We start from the raw sequence: 22,296 nt of genomic DNA, 5'->3' as shown, positions 1-22,296 counted from the left end.
GGCGGCGGATGCGCCGATCCTCGCGTGCTGACGTCACTCGGGCTGCGCCTGGACCCCTCGCACGTGTCCACATGTCCCTGCGCCAACCATCTTCGCCACAGGCGCTGCACCGTGGACACATCCCTATGGGTATCGGCTGCGATTTGACGAAGCGATCAACCTGCCCTTCTCAGCCCGATCACCATACCCCTCGTAAAGTCGTCTGTCTGCTGGAAATGCCTCCGTTGACGGCGGCCTGGCATTCTTAGCTATACACGTGTCCTGTGGCACACGACAACACGTTCTACAATGACTGTCGGCTGATAAATCACGGTACGAAGTGGGCCATTCGCCAACGCCGTGTCCCATTTATCGTTCGCTACGTGCGCAGCACAGCGGCGCATTTCACATCATGAGCATACCTCAGTGACGTCAGTCTACCCTGCAATTGGCATAAAGTTCTGACCACTCCTTCTTGGTGTTGCATTTGCTCTGTCAGTCAGTGTAAATTGTACCACAATAAGTACGTAAATAACATACTGTGTGACGAACAGTACTTTAAGGGAATAATAGCCTGTACTTTGGAATTTCGAACCGCTATCATGAACACTTCAAGAGTGCCGTATGAAACGGGCGTATCGCGTCGGACGACATAAATCGCGACGGGCGTAAAATTTGACACCTCGTCGTACGTGTCCAGGTCCATTGTGCGGTAATTGGACGAAGATTAAAATAGTGTAAAATATCAAATTTTTGGGTCTAGGATATTAATTTGTTATATAAAAGTTAAAGTGTTCAGTGTTAACGTTGTCAATGGTGAAGTTTTGTGATAATTAAGGTATTAGTGTAAAATGGTAATGTGCCAGGAAATCTTTTGTGGAACTACGCCATCAAGAATGGAGGAGTAAATAGCAGAGAGGGGCCGAAAAGAGCCTCTCATCTGCAAAGCTGTAATGGAATACCGAGAAACTAAGATGAGTACATAATGTAAATAATATTTGGGAAATGTTATCGTGATGGGAAAAATGGGAATAATTTGATTAGACTTGGTTACCTTCTGTAACAAGATGAGTCGCTTAACGACCCCATCCTAAATTTGTAGCACGGACAGTAGTAAATAATAACAATGTAAATAATCGGGTCTTTTTATGTATTCAGTTTGTTGGAGATGTAAATTTTGTATATATAGGGTAGTACGTTAAGTCATGCATGCATTCATATTTTCTTTGTAGTCAAGAATAATGTTCTTTACATTTGATTTTGGTTATTATAGTTAAATAGACCCGATATGTCCTTATGTGTTTGTCATTTTAACGAGCGACGTAATGACACTGAAGGAAAGTCCAGCCTCGTCATACCAGTTGTGTTTTGTTGTTGATTAGTATGTTCATATTTTCAAAGTGAAGTTGTTAAATTTGGGAGAAGCGATAATAATAATAAAATTTCCAAGTAAATCATATCTGGATTGATCAGTGCCAGAATAAATCGAAATTGTAAAAGGGGTTATGCGTTAAACATATTAAGAGTGGACTACCGTGTAACAGGCGAAATAATTTTTTTAAAAAATAATAATAATAATAATAAATAAAAATAAAACTACTTTTTTAAATTTGGAAATAATAATAATTCATGTGATATCGGAAATTTAGTGAGCCGTGCGTAATAATAAAATTTAAGTGATCAGGTGTTGATTTTGTCGGAAATCATTTAATGACGGGATGTCGTTTTTAATTCGGAATTAAAGTGTGTGGTAATTTAACTTGATAAATTAATAATATTGAAATGTAGATCAGTGCTAATAATCCGTACATGTTAATGAACGTGTGGTTTAAATCACGGTCCAATGTATTTTTACGTATAAATGTCGTGTCTTAAAGTTGCAATTCATTAGCCGGAACACGTAGGACTAATATTACGAAACCATGATTGTCAAATTTTGGTAAATATAATTTCAAGATGTTACGATTATTTGTGGAGAACGAACTAAGGCGTAGATCAAAATGAGATAGAAAAATGTTAAAGAATCTGCAGACAGATAATAAAAGGTCGTACGATGTCAGAAGTAAATTAATAAGTCAGTTGATAATTCTGTGAGAAATAAATGAATCAAGGAATATTGAGATAGAAAAGGAAATAAATTCCGTACGAGAGACACTTAGGATATTGAAATGAGTGTAAAATGTACGGGCAGTGTCAGAGAAATACTGAGTTACGTAGCGGGTAGAATTCGGACCCGTGACAGCATGTACGAAATAAATAGACTGCACAGCTATTCGTCGAGATACTACGGATCTAAGGATAATGAGAGTTCAGAGTCCACATAAATGATCGTATAGTGTAATCATTGTAATGACGAGCGATGACAATCATGATGTCGTGATAATAATAATAAATAATATTGTAGATAAATGATTGGACCGCCTTAATCATTGTAATGACGAGCGATGACAATCATGATGTCGTGATAATAATAATAAATAATATTGTAGATAAATGATTGGACCGCCTTAATTAAATAAGCGTTGATAAAGATGTTAAACGGGAATCTAAAGGATAATATGCAACCGATAATCATAGTAACAATGTTAGGACGATGTCAAATCATCGCGGCCAGTTTAATAATAATTGTCATAATAATAACAGTAATGATGTCGTTGGTTGATCAGTGAAATAATTGTAATTGCGACCGATATCCTAATGCATTTTTGGCGGAAGTGACCGATTCAGTAATAATAATAATAATAATAATAATCTTGAGTAACATTAATAATAAAAATATCTTGTGTGACGTTAATAATAATAATAATATCTTGGGTCACCTATTCATTAATAATAATAATAATAACCACGAGAGGGATATAATAATAATAACAGTAATAACCATCTGTGTTTGCGTCCCACACAATAATGACGATATTAATCAAACGTGACAGTGCCAGGAACCGTTGAGTATAATAATAATAATAATAATAATAATAATAATAATAATAATAATAATAATAATAATAATAATAATAATAATAATAATAATAATTTCAAGGATGATAATTTCATGATAAATAATATTCTGACGATAGTGGATTAAATTAATTGGTGACAACATCCCTCTATTCGTATGTTGAATAATAAGAATGATAAATATTATAGTCATTTGTTACCTCGTTATCGTACGGTTTCCGCACGGTATTTCCCACCGCTTCTCGTTATCTCATCTGTGGCAGTAGTCTACTGAGGCTACTTTGTAACATCTCAGATCAGGTGTAAATAAAATATAAATGCTAATTCAGTGGTATGGCATCAGCTGGACATCGTAAGATAGGAACTGTCCGTGTAATCCATTTTTCGTAATTCACGAGAAACATTACCCAGTCCGAGTACCGGTCTCGGAAAAATGTATATAGCCGGAGTACATCATCTTAGTTAAATCGGGAAGCGGACCGTAACATGGGTTATGCTCGGGCTCCCGATAGAAGGAAGCTATATCCTTGAACAACGGTTCGATTCAAATGGAATCGATCCGTAAGTTATACTCCACTTGTAATTTCTTTCAGAAGCAACCCAGCAACATATTGATACCACTTGCGGTACAGCAAGTGATTTGTTTATGTCACATGTGTGGAAATTTAAATATCGTTGCCAAATGTATCAAAGTTTCGTACGTCGGATGGCGTAATAAACTGCTCCTTCTGGCAAATTATTTCAAAGGAAACCATTCTCATAATTTTTTTTAATTGTAGTTAGATGATGCCCCTTTTAAAGTTAACAGTCACTTCCTAGTCCTATCATGGAGTCCTTAAATTCAAGTTTACAATCGAGCCTTCCCCATTTTTAATTTTAAATTGCTCCGTTCATTCCCGTGTTCATTTATGCCGCTATATTTATATTTGATGACTTAAATAATGAACCGACACCCCTGAAATAAATGCTAGTCTGGGACTCGGGAGGTGGACGGGTGCAATATGGTTAAAAATGTTATCAAATTAATTCCCTAGTTTCGAAGCAAAATAAATCGAAACCAAATTCCATGGCGCAAAGGGCCATGGCCTACCAAGCGACCTCTGCCTTAGCCCGAAGGCCTGCAGATTACGAAGTGTCGATTGGTCGGCACAACGAATCCACTAGGCCGTTATTCATGGCTTTCTAGAGAAGGGCCGTCATCCCAACGTCAGATGGCTCTTCAATTATGATCACGTAGGCTGAGTGGACCTCGAACCAGCCCTCAGATCCAGGTAAAAATCCTTGATATGGCCGGGAATCGAACCCGTGACCTACGGGTAAGAGGCAGGCACACTACCCTACATCGTGGGGCCGTAAAAATAAATATATAAATAAATAAATATCATTAAAATGAACTGAGGTCCAAAATGTTTAAATCGCGGACGGCAAAAATGTAAAACAAGACGTGATCTAAGAATAAATAGCCTATCGTTAAAATGCCTTCTTTTAACTTCTCAATCCATTTCTCTACGTAAGCAATCTGCTTTTAGGCCTGGTTTTATCCTTCCTCTTTAATTTGATGTTAGTGCCACACTGCATTTCCTTGAGGACATCCGTCAGTTGTAATATACTGGGATGTAGAGCGTTAAACTGTCCATTCCATTTGGCGAGGTAAATATTCACAGCAATTAGTGGTACGTGACGAACTTGAACATTCCACCCAAATTGCACGTGGATATTGGCTGTTTGCAGCCGGTATCTGTTCTCGATATAACTATAGTTCAAGGCCCAAAACGTGCGGAAACCAAATGGAGTAAAGGTCACTTCAAGACCCAGAATTAACGGAAACCAAATCGACCACCAGAAGTTCGGCATAAGAACCAACTTGAGAACTCGGTATGTAAAAAAATGGATACTATGTCGATCAAAAGGGATCCTTTCCAAAGAACTCGCAACATGCAAAATCTCCACTCGATTACTGCAGTAACTCCTTTGGGAGAACCAAGATCCCAATGGAGGATCCAACGAACTACCGAAAAGGAAACCTGGCTCAAGAACATCCGAGCTGCTACTAAACCTTTCACAGTAAAATAATTGAACTAGACACACTATTAGATTGAGCAGACAAGGTCGTCCATTTTTGATCCAATCAATGCTCCGCCATACCAAAACCAATGGAAATAAACGAAACACCATTAATTTGGTCTCATCTTCTGACTCCAAATGAATCGAAATCCATAACGCTGACCATTCATCCAAGGAACCGGACTGCAAGACTTATTTCATTCAGTGTAAAATGTGCTCACTGGTTATCGTTGAACAGAAATACTAAGAGATTAAAAGCAAATGTACTTAGGTCTACAGACAGATCAATAAATGAGGTATAGGCCTATACTGAATGTTAAAACTCGAAACCAAGGATGAAAAAGATATTAAAATATAATGAAAGACAAGCCACCAAGTTCATAAAGAAGCTTCCTCAATATCCAATCCTCCACAATCCATTTTCACTCGGGTGCAAAAAATGGTTTCGGCAATCAGAAATATATTAATTCCCCTTTTATTCGGCTCAAACGGGACCCGGTCCGATCCGCATGACAGAAAATCTGAATAATCCGGATCATTCGTTAACGACATAAATAACACACTTTATATATGCTACCTAGTTTTGCACATTTATATACATTAAAAAAAATACGTATCTACATTTAACAATACATGTAAGTACAGTAAATATAGTATAAATTCGACTTCAATTAGAAGTACTGTACATCATTTCATCTAAAGTATGCTGTGAGTTCTGTTGTTCCAGCTTACGAGTAACGTGACGTGCTGCCCGGTTTCATAGCCTTTTCACCATCATGACTTTGGTCGGTGCCAAGTCAGGTTGTTGTTCAGACTATATTAATACATTTTCGAGCATCATTGTCGCTTTGTTGTGACAAACTGCGTCGTCACCAGAATATATCGTTGTTCTATAACTGTTTAAAACGCTGTAAGAATGTCTTCGTCTGGCAGTTGAACGTCTGCGTAATATAAAATTTTCACTTCCCCATTAATTTAAAAGATCTTAGATTTAAAACGATTATTTTTAAGGGTTTCATGTAGAAATATTACCTACATAATCAGTCTGGATTATTAATTTTGTTATTATGTTTGGTTTCAGGGCATGTCGTCCAAGACTTTTTGTCTTATCGACTACTAAAGGACGTCCAACAGTTTTCTTGTCCACTAGGGCATTTTGCCCAATCCCAATAGTCCAATAATCCAACCTCACTCGGCCCATCTCAGTCAGTCAGTCCACAACATTCTGATTTCTCAGTAATCTGTAATTTCTGATTGTTACATTCATTCACATTCTGTTTCCAGAGTAACTTGTATTTGTCAACGTTGCCTGAGTTGATTTCAGCATATAATTACTAGAATTTATCTGAGTTGACTAGGCGGAAATCATGTTCAGTGACAGGAGAAAAGCAATGCTTCTTCTAAATAACTACTGTTACCACTTTCACACTGCTAATAAGAATGTGAAGACAGTTGCAACGCCGGATGCATTACAACTGCCGACTAGATAACATCACTGTGTACAAAGATGACGTGGGCTATCAGTAACAGTCGCATGATGCCAGCGGTGAAGATCGGAGAAAAAAAAAAAAAATTAAAAAAAAATCTAGAGAAGGTCACTAGAAAATATGCACGGCCTACCGTCACAGATAATACGTACGGTAGTAAGTCGAGTTGATCCAGATGAAGATTTATTTATGCTACCCGGGAAGAAGACTGTGAAGGCAAGTAAAATGGTAGCAGAATAGTACGAGGTCTCGAACTCCTATAAATTTAATAAATTGGTGTTGAAATACTGGAAAAATATACAGTGGCATTAAATCAGGATCAATTTCTTTTTTCAATTCTGATTTGCAGGACGATAATAGTCTTCATATGTTCGCCACTACAGAAAATCTGAGAATTAGGAACCACTGACATTATTTTCTTTGACGGCACATTTAAAAGTTCGCCATCATAATTAGCTCAGTTGCTTACTCTCATGGAGTATTTCGAGGACATGTCTTCCCTTTATTGAACGCATTAACTCCCTGAAGAACTGAATATACATATAGGTCAATTTACCAGCATGTTGTCGATGCTGTTCGACAAACAAGAATCATTTTGGACCCACGTATTAGTACGATGGACTTCAGCTGGTGAATATGAAAGAAGAACAAGATATTTTTCCTAATACAACTACAGAACTGTTGAGAACATCTCTTCCATTTTTCTCAATCACTTGGGCGACATATCCTGGCAGGCAATAAGTAGTAGTAAACCCTACACGTGCAGAAGCTCCGTTGCTACTTGGACTAACCCTCGTACCGAAGGATGAGGTACTCGAAACTTTTAATAGCAATACAGAGACGGTTTCAGTTGACCTGGACGGCGGGATAGAGTACTTTGGACGTGTGTACATCAGGGTAATTCGAGCTCAAGGACGAATGAGAGCGGTATTTATTTATATTATTTATTTATTTATCGTATGGTTTTTGGGGCCCGAGTATCCGAGGACATGTTCAACTCGCCTGCTGCAGGTCTCTCTATTTCACGCCAATGGGCGACCTTCGCGTCTAAATGTGGAATGATAATAATAATTGTGGTGATTTTTGTTTTAAGAGGAAGTACAACTAGGTAATCATCCTCTCTGAATAAATTGAAAGGAAAATAAATTTAAAATAAAACAAAATTATTTATTCAACGAAGGAATTTCGAAACGAAGTACAAAATAAAACAAAAAGGCCTGCAGATTACGAGGTGTTGTGTGGTCAGCACGAAGATCCCTCTCGGCCATTATTCTTGGCTTTCTAGAGCGGTGTCGCTATCTCACTGTCGCATAGCTCTTCAATTGTAATCACGTAGGCTGAATGGACCTCTAACCAGCCCTCAGATCCAGGTAAAAATCCCTGACCTGGCCGGGAATCGAACCTGGGGCCTCCGGGTAAGAGGCAGGCATGCTACCCCTACACCAGGGGACCGGCAGAAAAGTATTGTATTAAGCCGAAAAGTTCACTAAGGAATCAAAAGGTAGAGGAGAGTGAAAACCAGTGACGCCACATATCCTACCCCTGACGGACGAATCAGCTTCTACAGCGTCATATGCCCTCACACTATATAAACAATGCGGCGAGGTCTGAAAATGGATCCATGGTTTTAGCACGGAATCTAGTGATTGTATACATCACCTCTTCTATCCTGCCGGCCAACATTCTGATGGTGATTTCCACCAACGGGAACTCAAACCGGATACTATGAGGTCAGACAAGATACACTTGACGACTTAACGATCGTCGCCAACAGGCGGGCTAGGAGCACGGTGAACCCTCGCCCCTCCCCCAAGACAGTTGTGTACGATCAGTGTAATACAAAGAACGAACAATGCTGTGGAAGGTTGGCACAAGTTTCAAAACTTGATGGCGGTGTACCATCTATCGCTATGGAGATTTATCGATTTTCTGAAGGAGGAACATACGCAGAATGAGCAAGACATTACACGCCTTCTAGCAGGTAAGAGAAATATCAGGGCTCCTGTAAACGGCAAATATTTGAACAATCAAGAGAGGGTATAACAATATCAACTGTACAACGATGGAAATAGACTTCACACATATCTCCGAGGGCCATTTCATATCGTGTGAAAGTTAATCCATCCGAAGAAACAATGAAGAGAAATAAATTAGCATAGGCCTACCTGATTCTTTGGCGCCAACGGCCATACCATGTTGAATACACCGGTTCTCGTCCGATCACCGCAGTTAAGCAACATTGGGCGTGGTCAGTACTTGGATGAGTGACCGCTTGGGAATACCACTCGCCGTTGGCTCAATTCCCTTTTACCGGGCGAGTTGACCGTGCGGTTAGGGGCGCGCGGCTGTGAGTTTGCATCCGGGAGATAGTGGGTTCGAGCCTCACTGTCGGCAGCCCTGAAGATGGTTTTCCGTGGTTTCTCATTTTCACACCAGGCAAATGCTGGGGCTGTACCTTAATTAAGGCCACGGCCGTTTCCTTCCAACTCCTAGGCCTTTCCTATCCCATCGTCGCCATAAGACCTATTTGTGTCGATGCCACGTAAAGCCACTAGCAAAAAAAAAAAAAAAATCTTTGGCATTAGCATATCTGTATGCAACTTACAACAGTATTTTCTATTTAAAATAACGGACGAAATAAGATTGGACGAAGTGTCCTGCTGGACGTAATGCCCTACTGGACATGTTTTTCATTGTTCAAAAACGTGATTGGTCCAGAACTTTCGGACGACCTGACCTCAAATCCTGTTTAAATAATTTTCTATATTTAGGTCATTTGTTAATTTTGATGTTGGTATATTAGTTGCAAAGCTAATTTTCAACCATGGTAATACCAAGGTGTATTGAGACGGCTTCTCACCGGGCTCGATAGCTGCAGTCGCTTAAGTGCAACCAGTATCCAGCATTCGGGAGATAATGGATCGAACCCCACTCTCGGCAGTTCTTTCCGTGGTTTCCCAACTTCACACTCTGTACATTAATTAAGGCCTATTCCATAGTCGCCATAAGACCTAACTGTGTCGGTGCGAAGTTAAACAACATGAAAAAAAAATACGGCTTCTGAAATTAATTTTTCGAGTTGGCATTATGATTCACATCTCTACCCACTAGCAAAGTCAACAGTAACTTAGAAGACAAAATACTGTGTAGTCGACATACTTTGTCCTTGTGGCAGCCTCCGCATGGGGGAAGTTGTAATAATAATAAGATCCGTAAGAATAGATGTATGAGTCAGTTTTTCAATAAGGACAACGTGCAAGGTAGGCACACCGCGGCATTGCATGGTTTGGGAGTTTTGAAATGCTCTTGGCCAATCATCTACTTCGTACATTTAGAAGAGGCGGAGCAAGGGAATTTTTGCGAACCATTTATCCTTCCTTTCTCAAGGATTAGTGCAGCAGGTAATGCTCCGTACCCTCTCCCTGAAGAAATATACCTGTTCCCTGTCCATAACCACAACGGTGGATGGTATACTTGCCTTCAGGAACGATGTGAAGGAATATCTATTACATTTTATTTATAAAATATTAATTCTTCATTAATCACTAAATTATAGTACCTAAATCATTCCAGCATTTCCCAGGTCATTAACAGAAATATATAAAAGAATTTTGCTTGTAGAGGCCATACGGTATAGAAAGTGGTTAAGATCTGTAGCTGTATTATTGCAGCCCTAAAAGGGGCCGACAATAACATTTAGTACCTTTGATAAAGCACTCTATGTCCTTTGTATATCCAACTCAATGTATCTTCTTCGGATGTTATGTCGTACAGCAGTACCAATAAATGCCACTGACAAAATTTAGACCAGCGCACGACCCGTAAGATATAAAGAGTGCTGCGGCCCCGGAATATTACTCTGGGGCCGCACGCCATAAGCTTACTCAGTTAAAGTCCGTTACCAGCATTAGAACGCATGCGTGAACTCGCAATGATGCTTGCTCCTTTCCAAAAAGATCATACAATAAGCAGACTGTAGACTGTTATGACTTTTAGCGTTCAGTCTGCAAGCCTCTGTGAATTAACTATGCATCTCCACATTCATCTTTTTTCCCTACTAGCTGTGTGGTTTCGTTTAGTTTCACACCTCTTCGATCGTCGTCTTGGTCATCCTCTACTCCGCTCCTTCCATTGCCGAGTTCAATTATTCTCCTTGGCAACATTTCCTCCTCCATTCGCCTCACCTACCATCGAAACCAGTTTATATGTACAGCTTCATCTAACGAGTTCAATCTTAACTGGACCTTCATCGCCTCATTCAGAATACCTTCCTATCATTGTTCCACCTGTTTGTACCTGAAATCATTCTCGCTACTTTCATGACCGTGACTTCCAACTCATGAATATGATATAATGTATACATCCAGCTTTCACTCCCGAACAATAAAGTCGGTCTAAAAACAGACCAATGTAAACGTAAAGTTTCGTACGGAAGCTAACTTCTATCTTACAAACTACCGTTGATCGGAACTGCGTGTTCGCTGCGCTATTTTCGCTCCATCTTGATTCTGTGTCGCTCAGTATACCACCATCTTGGAAGAGGACAGCATCCCAAATACTTAATCCACCTGTTCCAATATCACATTTCCTACCTGACAATCAGTACCCTTAGGTTTCCTCTCTACTGATAGGCTACTACTTTAGTCTTGGAAATGTCATAGGCCTACACGCTGCATTGCCTTTCAAGCTCCCAAGACATTACAATTGCACTGTCTGCTACTAAGACAAAGTCGTCGGCATACGGCGAACTGCTTGCTATATTTCCACCCAACTGAAACCTTCCCTGCCATAGGCTACATGATCCATGTATACTATGAAAAACAAAGGTGAAAGAAAGATTACAGCCTTATCAAACCCCTGTAACTTGACATAAATTCTCATTGCGTCAGTTATAACCTACCCCTAACCCATAATTCCCCAACATGGATAGCATATTTTCCCTTGGTACTCAGTCCCCTTCTCTAGACCTACAAAACATAACTGTCTATTCCTACCGCGGAATTTTTCACTTACCCTACTTACACATACTAAAAATATGATCCTGGCATCCCTCTGTGATCTGAAATACAATTGGTAAATATCCAACTTACTGTCCACCACTGATCGTAATTTAATGGTAATAATAATAATAATAATAATAATAATAATAATAATAATAATAATAATAATAATAATAATAATAATAAAAATAATACATTTTCTGGAGTCTACTATAAGAGCTGAATGGGAATGAAATAGGCTACAAATTGGTATGGAATGATAAGTATATCTTGAAACTGTACAGGCTGTATATTCGTAATCATTTCTTTTCGTCTGTCCTTGGACTTATATCAAAATCAATAAACTTAAAAGAATCAACTTGATTAATTCACTAACACATTTGTAAGTTTAGAATGACACACAGGATCCAATTCTTTTTGTTAGCTCATACCGTCGCCGCGGATTGTCACAAATTTGAAAGCTGTTTTCAGATCGATCTTAATTTTAATACCATTTTCTCTGAACAAAACTTAATTGGGGTGTACTGTTATCCATTCTGATGTGTCAAGAAGTTGACCTTTTGCAAATCGATGAAAAAGAGAACCGTTAATCAACTTGGAGTATGAACGATCTAACAGGCTTGACGGATATTGCACAACTTCGTGCCTTACTTTCCTAATTCTGAGCTGCATGGAAGAATGAGAGAACTTTCGCTGGGATTACTATAGTAATACATTAGGCGGAATTCTCGGAAATTAAATTAAGCATGCTAATTTGATTCACTTTCAGTGTTGCACCTACCTAATGAAAGATTACCTCCTTTCAAATTACCGTTACTTATAACTTTTCACGTCCACCAGCTATATAACCTCCAAGGACAAAGGTGTCATATGACTGAATTTAGCTGCCTTGCATCCTGAACGACCCAGATAGGGGAACCTACGAGTCATATTTGATACTACAATGGATTAAAGTGATAGCCTATACGCAAAATAGGATCGAGAATGAGAGAAAAGAGAAATTAATGGATTCCGGCAGCTAAAACATAATATGCTTTACAAATATTGTACTTGAACACAATAGTTCTTAATGAAAACAAAAGCAAACACAATAGTAGGCCTACTTAATTATAACAAAATAAAGTTTCTGCACTCGCTCTCAGTCTTTAACAATGCTTATTAAATTAATCCAAATAGAATAATAGTCTTAAACGGTGATTATTAAATACATCCGAGTAGAAAAAAGTTAACAATTTAACAATACTTATTACATTCATCCAAATAGGAAATTATTGATCTTGAAATTAGTTACAGACACTTTGTTTCGGTGACTGACAGATCAACTGATGTTTAACTAATAACCGTTCTGAGGGGACAAGAATTCCGATTTCTCAAAGAATGAAAAAAATCAAGTTAAGAAATAAGCTACGAAAGGCGGGAGAAAATAAGTACATGGATATACCTAGAGATGTGGTGGTGGTGGTGGTGATTATTGTTTTAAGAGGCATTACAACTAGGCAACCATCCTCTATATAACACTAATCGGAGAAAAAAATGGAACGGATCCGATACTTCGAAAAAAGAAGATATCGATCAAAGAAATACCGTCGGGGTCGGAAAAGAGCAAGAGTTGACCAAGGGAGGGGTATAGGGCAGATTAAAGTGAGGAGTCTGGCACAAGTAAGTGGAAGCAATGTCAGGACTCAGCTAAGGCCCCGTGGTCGCCAACCCACACTCCCAAGTTCAGAGCCCCCGGGGACCTTTTTAGTCGCCTCTTACGACAGGCAAGACATACCGTGGGTGTTTCTACCACCCCACCCCGCCATCCATAGAGGGGTAGCCTACCAAGAGAGAGACATAGGCCTACTTATTTACTGTACCGTTGTTTCAATATGATGTGACAATGCGACGTCTTTATTCTCTCCTACGTTTCTTACTTTATCCTACATTTCAATAACTGTTTTCACTCTTTCAGGTTATCAGGACGTAATCCATTTCTTTCCTTTTATAGTATATTTGAATCATTTTTCTGTTTGGTGCTTTTTTTTTTCTTTTGCAATTGGCTTTACATCGCACCGACACAGATAGGTCTTATGGCGACGAAGGGTTAGGAAAGGCCTAGGACTGGGAAGGAAGCAGCCTTAATTAAGGTGCATCCCCAGCATCTGCCTGGTGTAAAAAAATGGGAAACCCCGGAATACCATCTATCTCCCGGATGCAAGCTCCTAACCGCACGGCCAACCCGCCCAGTTGTTTGTGCTTTTCCTATTGCCGACTTTATTCATAGTATTATTATTATTATTATTATTATTATTATTATTATTTCTTCTTCCTCTTTCGTTTCACCTTCTTTGGGGTACCTACGTTGAATCTATCATTCCTCTGTGTGTTGTTCTTTTCTTAGTGCCCAATATTTCTTCATTCTTTCTGATCTTCCTTTCCTCGATAATAGGTTTGGCTTTTAATGTAGATTTGTGTTGGAACCTTATATTTTCGTCTTTAGTTATTACTTTAGCCGTTCGATGAAATAATGATTTTCTATAATTCTTAATTTTACTAGGTCTTTTTCAGTTTCTTTAAAGCAGTTGCGTTTTGTTTTGAGGTTACGGAAAAAGTCAAAGATTATATATTATTATTATTATTATTATTATTATTATTATTATTATTATTATTATTATTATTATTATTATTATTTACACCGTAACATTCAAACGTCACTCTTGATCCCCTCTTTTTAGGAGTATACTACTGTAGGTTGATATTTGAAGTATTTTATTTCATATTATTTTCATTATTTTCACTCACAATATGAGAGAGAATTGTTGCCCAGCCCTTACTTCCTCTTAATAATCGCAACTGCTAACTCACAAAATGGACTGATATCCTTAATATTCTTTGTCTCCATCTACTCCACTATAACATCCCCAACTTCCATACCAATTATTGATATCCATGTAGCACCCCAGTCATGTTCCCTTTTTTTGACGTATATTCTATAATGCACCTAAATGTTGGCTCAGTGTTCTCGTTGTTACAAAGAACGCTAATGTATTTTGTGTCGAATCTTTTCCAACATGTGTCACGGGATTGTACATGGATTTTTATTCCATTTAAGAAATAAATATTTGTTATTGCTCGTGAAAATGAGAGGGCCGCCTAGCCAGGAGGTAAAGGCCTGATCTGCTCACAGGAAAGGACGTGGGATTGATTCGCCATCAGAAAGTTGAGAGATTTTGAAACGATTGAGCCTGTACCATACCGGGGCAAAGGCGACCGCACATAGAACAAACTGCTTTATCTTCCATTCCTCCACGGACCTTCATAATCCGTACGAAGGTTTTCTTTTTCTTCGTTTCGACAAAGATAGAAACAGAAATGAGGAGACGGCATGAAAGACGCAAACTACGACTGATGAACTCGGTTATGAACAGCGTAAAATAACAGTTTTTAATAACAGTCCTAAATGTTTCGAAACACATGAAAATACTCACAAGCTTCGTAAAATGAGAATACGACTTCACACACACACACACACACACACACACACACCCGCGCGCGCAGAAAAGAAATAAATTCGAAGTAGGCGCGCAAGAAAAAAAGACGAGTCCTCCTTATAAGGATTTTCAGGTTTCACGGTATGGTTAGTGGACATGCTACTTCATAACCTCATTAAACTAAAACCGCAAGTAATTAAAACTGGATGCTGCTTACTCTTGCCTGTTCCCTGCTGTAAATATTATTGCACCTCTGCTGTTATTTGATGCCACCAAAGAGTACAGAGAATAAAAAGACAGAATGAGTGAAGTCAATTAATGTACAAGCACAGCACTTTGGAGTGATGCTTGTAACCACAATAGTTTTGCTTTGAGATTCATAATTGTGACCCTAATTACAGTGATCATTATTTTCATGTTGGCTTTCATCCGTAATTATATTTAATGGGAGAAGCGACATAAACGCCAGTTATTAGACACATGAGAGAAATATTTCCGCAGTTAAAACGTGTTGAACTCCATGGATATTTGTGAATCTTCTCTCACTATACACAGTATACCTCTTATTAGAAACTGACAGAGTACGATTTCCTGAAGTAAATCACGTTCCATCAGTGGACAAGGAAGTTAAGGGCGAGTTGTTCAATTGTTAACCATGGCAACATTATTTGTCGAACACCCTGATTGTTTTCCTCTCCACGTAAGTTACTATCACCTCAAGAAAACACGAAAATAGGACCTAATTTCAAGTCTCGGGACATCCATCACAATCACATTCTAGGGCTTCTTCTTTGAGTAATTCTGTCTAATGACTGGTTTGCCCCTGGGATGAGCCTTCTCCAACTGGATCGATCCTGTGCAGTACCTTCGCTTGCATAGCTCCTGCATCCAAAGTTCACAAGAAAATCATCATGAATGATACTGTATAGGCTTTTGGGCTTATGCCGTGTCAAGAAAATAAGGTGAAATTCTTAACGTTTCGCAGAGAACTCGGAATTTTTACGAAAAGACGGACGGAGTGGCTATGGGAAGTCCACTTTCGCCCGTAGTGGCTAATTTCTTTATGGAGCATTTTGAGAAAGAGGCTATTGCTTCGGCGCCCGTCAATCCTATGATATGGTGGAGGTATGTTGATGATGCATTTGTGGTCTGGACAGAAGGTCCTCAGAAACTTCATCTATTTCTAAACAACCTAAATCAGCAACATCCGTCAATAAAATTCACTATGGAGATGGAGTCGGACGCATGTCTTCCTTTCTTGGATGTTCCAGTAAGAAAGAAACCGGACGGCTCCTTAGGACATACCGTCCATCGTAAGCCTACCCACACATATCACATGCAGATTCTCTCCACCATCCAGCACAAAAACAAGGCATTTTCACGAAACTCGCCAAGAGGGCGAGACGAATTTGTGAGCCATCACATATCCAGGTGGAGATGGACACGCTCAAAGTCGCGTTCAAGGGTAATGGTTACAGCGATTTGCAGATTCATAGAGCCCTACATCCCAGAGAAACGACCAAGCAAAGCTAACAGAAGGAAGAAGTGAAGGGAACTGCCTACTGGCCTTACATTCACAACACCACAGATCGAACTGCCAAGGTCCTCCGTAAAAAAAAAAATATATATATATATCAAACCGTGTTTGGCACCGCCACTAAAATTGCTCACAGTCTTAGTAAAACCAAGGACAAATTGTCCCCCCCCCTTTTACATCCGGGGTATACGAAATTCCCTGTACGTGCGGTAAGGTATACATCGGACAAACATGCCGGTCCATTGCTTTCTTTAAAAGTCGACTTTCAAAGATCAGACGTAAAGTCAGGATTGCTTCATGTGTTCCAACATTTCTTCTTTCTGAGCCAAACTGATCTTCTCCAAGCTCAGGTTCAACTTCCATTTCCATTTTCTATAGGCTATACAAAACGAATTAAAATTTTGCAAGCATGTGATACCAAACAAATGGTACGGTAGTTTTCACACTTGTCAGCACCTACTTTGTTGGGGATAGGTGTAACAACATTCTGTCCACAATCAAATGGCGCATCTCCTGTATCATATATCTTACACACTAAATGGAATAAACTCGCCATACTGGCTTCTCCTAAAACAGTCAGTAATTCTGAGAGTGCCTTGTTCCTATCACGGTCTCTCAGAGCTCTATTGAATTGTGACCTCAAAATTGGGGCTCCTATTTCATCAGCATCAACAGCCTCTTCTTGTTCCAGAACCTATTCAACTACTTCTTTCCCTTGATACAATTGGATAATGTGTTCCTGCCAACTCTCTATCTTGCTTCCTCCACTAAAAGTGGTTTTCCATCTGAGATCTTAATATTCATACACCCAGTTTTCCTTTCTCCAAAGGTTTCCTTAATTTTCCTGTATGCAGCATCTACCTTTCCTAGAACCATACAAATTCGACATCCTTGCACTTCTCTTTCAGCCATTCTTCCTCAGCTGTCCTGTACTTCCTATCTACTTGATTTAATCGCCAGTATTCTTTCTTGCCCTCCTCACTTTTTTCATTCTTGTATTTTCGACGTTCATCAACTAGGTCTATTATCTTCTGAGTTATCTACTGATCCTTACTTGATTTTACCTTTCTTCTTAATTAGTCTTCAGCAGCCCTACTGATCTCATTCTTCACGACTGACCACTCTTCATATATTGGGTTTCCTTCAGTCCTTTTATCTAGTCCTTTTGCATCATGTTCCTCGAAACAATCCTACACACGTTTTTCATTATTCACTTTTATTCATTCTTTCAAGTCCCAAAAAACAAATAGGCCTACTGCGACATTTTTATCCATCGATAACTTTTTTCGTTGATAATTTTACATACATATTGTACATCTTCATTATAAACTGTTATTCCTTTCAGCGTACAGGCTGCAAGACTTTGGCGATTAAGATTAATTTTAATTTTTTAGCCATTTCGTAAAGTTTTCTTTATGATGAGGGCAGAAGCGGTGAATGTAAGGCAAGTCTGCAAGCGCAATGAAAAGAATGATGTCGCTTGCTAACTCTTGTCAACTTTTAAAAAACTCGCAACCTTTTATCTACCGTGTGAGTAATACCTCACGTTCTTAAAGGTTCTACATCATTTGCGAACACGAAAACATTGTATTTTCTATTTCAGTTAACCTGCAGGGCATTATTGAATGGCATTCATTGCGACAGTATTTCAGGAGAAGCTGTTTTAAGGAACAATTACAACAGGAACTAAAACAATAACAACGGTCTTCCTGTGCAGTATAAAAATGATACAGTTGAAACATATTTTGCGATTAGACGACACATATTCATTGAAGGCTATTCCATAGCAACAACAATGAACACTTTGTAAAAGTAAATACACTTTCTACAAAGGGCTACTGGTCAACCCTAATTGCTTGTTCCGAACAGCAGGCAGGCAGCCAGCCACAAACGTTTAATCTGTACTTGGGCTGGTCGTATAACGAGTCTGCTTAACGTTCACTCGATTAGCACTAATCTAAATATATTTCGAACTTCTTTATCGTGTAACGCTAAACAAAGTTTCAAACAGGCAAAGAATCAAGCCGGCTATGACGACATACAGTGTGTTTATTATAAAGTTGTGGAAGGTAGGCGCGATGTTACTCGTATAGTGACCTCACCATGTGCAGCCACGGTAGCGGGGTTACCTGCAGACTGAGGTAGGCGGCTGAGCGGGACAATATAATTATAAATATGAGACTGATAAAAGACCATGTTTATTGACTTCGTCAAAAGTTTAGTAGCGATGCTTAAAATGTTATTTACATTAGACCAATGCCATACACTGCTAATCGACCCATTGTAACAAGAAACGTTTTCGAGGATCGTTTGTTTAAGGCCTGCTAGATCCCCGGATTTAAGTTCTTGGGATTATAACTTAATGTGACTTGAAATGAAAAATGTATACCAACAATCATCACAAAGAGAAGAATAATACAACAGAACATTCGACAAATTATTTGGAAGATCTCACATTCGCCCGTTTAGGACATGTCATACGTGTTCGGGGGCTGAGGGATATCCCTTTTGGACTACTACAAATTTTATAGCGGAAGTGGAGAAGCATGAAGTGCTGTATAACTACAGATTAAAGGATTATTCAAATAGGTCCATATGTCAAAATATCTGGCGAGAAATAGGCGAAGCATTCAGCATGAGTGTTATCAATAATCTTTCAGCTGGTAGAATAGGATCCCTGATTTTTTTTTCTCTCAATTAGTGGCTTTATCATATGCAGTAACTTTTGAAATGTCTCCCAGTTCATTCTGTAATAAAATGTATGAAATTATGAAGGATCTTAAGTTTCTTAGCCAACACGAAAGCACCATTTGCTTGGCAGTCCACGTTATGCGAGTAGGAGTTGACCCAAAATCTCTTTTTTCGTCTAGTCACCCGACTTCTTCGTAATTCTCGAAGTACTGTAACAACAAGCCTTCCAAATCACTAGAGGACATCTTAACTAATGGCCCAAAGATGTGCATGTACATGGCCTATGGGACACGGGACAGGACAAGTTATTTCAGTCGTGTCTCCTGTCCCATGTCGCGTGTCCAAGAAGTGTGCGCTCTGACTAATGTCGGGTAAGATTCTAATCTCCAAGGTTTCACGAGAAATAACTATATATGACTTATTTGACGCCGATTAGCCCGGCTGATTTCTTTTTCACACCAATGCGACTCGAACCGGCTATTCACGGTGTGAGAACATATAGATTTAACGCCTTAACGATCACGGCCACGAGGCGGGCGCTTTGTTAAAAAGGAGGAGGGAAACAAGTGTATGAAACAATGTACTACGGCGTATGTATTTCCATTACATATACAGAACTCACTCTGTTACGAGGTAACAAAGGATATTCGTAGAGTTGAATATTGTCTCTCTAACCTGTTGACGGGGTTGAACAGGCAAACAATGGGCCACCAACTACATACCTTACAACTATTATTCAATGTATTGATCCAGTAAATGATTGGCTATAAACGACACTGAAATAACAAAGATATTATTTGTTTAGAGACCTTTAAATTGGCATAGATTTTAAGCAATGTCAAACTTGGTGACTTTTGTTCCTGAGAATTCTTTTAACGTGGTGGAAACCAAAAAAAAGAAATGTCACCAACCTAAGCCGAGATCGTTACCTTGCTCAAAGATGGACAAACTTTAACCGAATATGCCACCGAGGCCAGCGAATGAGTTGAAAACTATTTTTATCAGCCTGTATAATAATGACGCACTTGATGATGGGACTGGGAATCAGACTCTGAGCAGGTTAGTATTAATAAATATGTACGGTAGCCTCTTGACGCTACAGCTGTACAATGAGCGAGGATGAGTTCTACTCCGCTCGTTTGGTCCGAGAACGAGCCTACAGCTAAAATGGAACTGTGTTTCATAAATGAACGAGACTTGACAGGCTCGAACTAGACGCATTGCTGTTCAGTCGAAGTGGGCGGTATTTGAACAGTGAGCAGTTTGAGTTAACCTGAACTTGAAACTCGATAACAGGCTCGGTGTTCCAGACCACTCAGTTGCCCAGTGGGTGATCAAACTGTAAGTTGTTGCTTCTCTTGTATGCGTCACGAATGCTACATGTAGAGGCTGTACAAGAAAAATGTTCGGAGAACCAGTGCATGTGACAACAGTGTACCAATGAGTGAGTGATTTGAACTTCCGAATTTTCGAACTGCTTGATCAGTCCAGATTCGTTCGCGCTCATTGTGATCCAGAAATTATGGGCAGTTCGGGGGACTCATTGTTGAATGAATCTGAGCGCCTTTTCGAGTTTGGTCTTTCCATATATTCATTGAACAGAATGCTTGAGCAGGAAGCTTTGAAAGAGTCTAGACTGAAAGGCACCCATTACTTGTAAGTGTGTTTAAGCTAGTCTATACGTCGTTATGCACAGATGTAATTTACGCTACTATAATACATACAGATCACGCTGATATAACGAGATGTATCAGTATTTTCCCGTAATTTTACCATCATCAGAATCGATTTTACTAGCGTACGTGAAGTAATTTTACCCTCATCAGAACTGATTTTACTAGCGTACGTGAAGTATGATATTGCGTATGTAATGGACAGTTTATTTACAGCAAGAAGGATGTGTTTGCTGTGTTTAGTAGACTTCAACTATTTTTTTTTTACAAGTTGCTTTACGCCGCACGGACATAGATAGGTCTTATGGCGACGATGGGACAGGAAAGAGCTAGGAGTGGTAAGGAAGCGGCCGTGGAAAACCATCTTCAGGGCTGCTGACAGTAGGGTTTGAACCCATTATCTCCCGAATACTGGATACTGGCCGCAACTATCGAGCTCGGTGACTTGAAATACCATACTTTGTTAAGAATTTGAGTATACACTGATGAGATACCTGTCTAGTAGAGTATAGCGCCCCCTTTTGCCCTGATGATGGCAGCGACGCAGCGTAACATGGACTGCACAAGATATGGAAAGTCTGAGGAAGTCATACTGATCTATGACCATCGCACAATCTCCCACAATGCACGGAGATTGGTCGTAGCAGGATCCAGGAAGCGCAGATCCGTCTCGCTAGAATCTCAGATTCGCTTAATAGTGTGGAAGTCGGGTGACATTCGGGACTAGGCATGCAACCTCATGTCTGTGTGGTGTTCAGTGAACCAATCGACCATTAAAAAATTGAAATGGCGTATGGCATTTAGTGCCGGGAGTGTCCGAGGACAAGTTCGGCTCGCCAGATGCAGGTCTTTCGGTTTGACTCCCGTAGGCGACCTGCGTGTCGTGATGAGGATGAAATGATGAAGACGACACATACACACAGTCCCCGTCCCAGCAAAATTAACTAATTATGGTTAAAATTCCCGACCCTGCCTTTGACCAAAGGCCAACACGCTAACCATTTACCATGGAGCCGGATAATCGTCCATAGTTCGGGAACGATGGGCCGGCGCATTGTCTTGCTAAAGGAAAAGGTATCCTGCGGAATGTTGGAGAGGAACAGAGAGTTAATATGATAAAACAGCAGTTTCCTGCAACGTTCGCCGGTGACGGACGTTGGCAGATATGCCACGTCCTCATTCAAGGAAACTATCACCACAGGCTGAGCTGTAACCTAGGGGACCCCACTGCATCATGTGCTGGGTGAAGTCGTGTACACGCATGCACAGAAATGGTTGTACCGACATAAACAATCAACACTGCCCCACTCCAGTACTGAAAAGTAGGAGTGGGAGTGAAGGGGCAGTATTGAAGGCCACTCCAGTACCGAAAAGGAGAGGAAGGAGGAGTGAACGGGTAGTAAAAGGCACAGTGAGTGTATAGCTACATATCCG

General features: G+C 39.7%; 1 protein-coding gene and 1 non-coding gene across 13 annotated transcripts in view; one reads left to right on the top strand and one right to left on the bottom strand.

The window, feature by feature from the left end:
* mbl (muscleblind) overlaps positions 1 to 22,296 on the bottom strand; it is an 822,695-nt gene that overhangs the window by 787,593 nt on the left and 12,806 nt on the right. The gene's annotated exons all lie outside the window — the stretch shown is intronic.
* Positions 8,667 to 8,785, top strand: LOC136877842 (5S ribosomal RNA). The gene has a single exon (XR_010860794.2). It is a non-coding gene; the product is annotated as a 5S ribosomal RNA (ribosomal RNA).

Source organism: Anabrus simplex, chromosome 7, assembly GCF_040414725.1.
Source record: "Anabrus simplex isolate iqAnaSimp1 chromosome 7, ASM4041472v1, whole genome shotgun sequence".
NCBI classification, from domain to species: domain Eukaryota; kingdom Metazoa; phylum Arthropoda; class Insecta; order Orthoptera; family Tettigoniidae; genus Anabrus; species Anabrus simplex.
The sequence above is the reverse complement of the archived record's forward strand: the minus strand, read 5'-3'. Positions and strand labels throughout refer to the sequence as shown.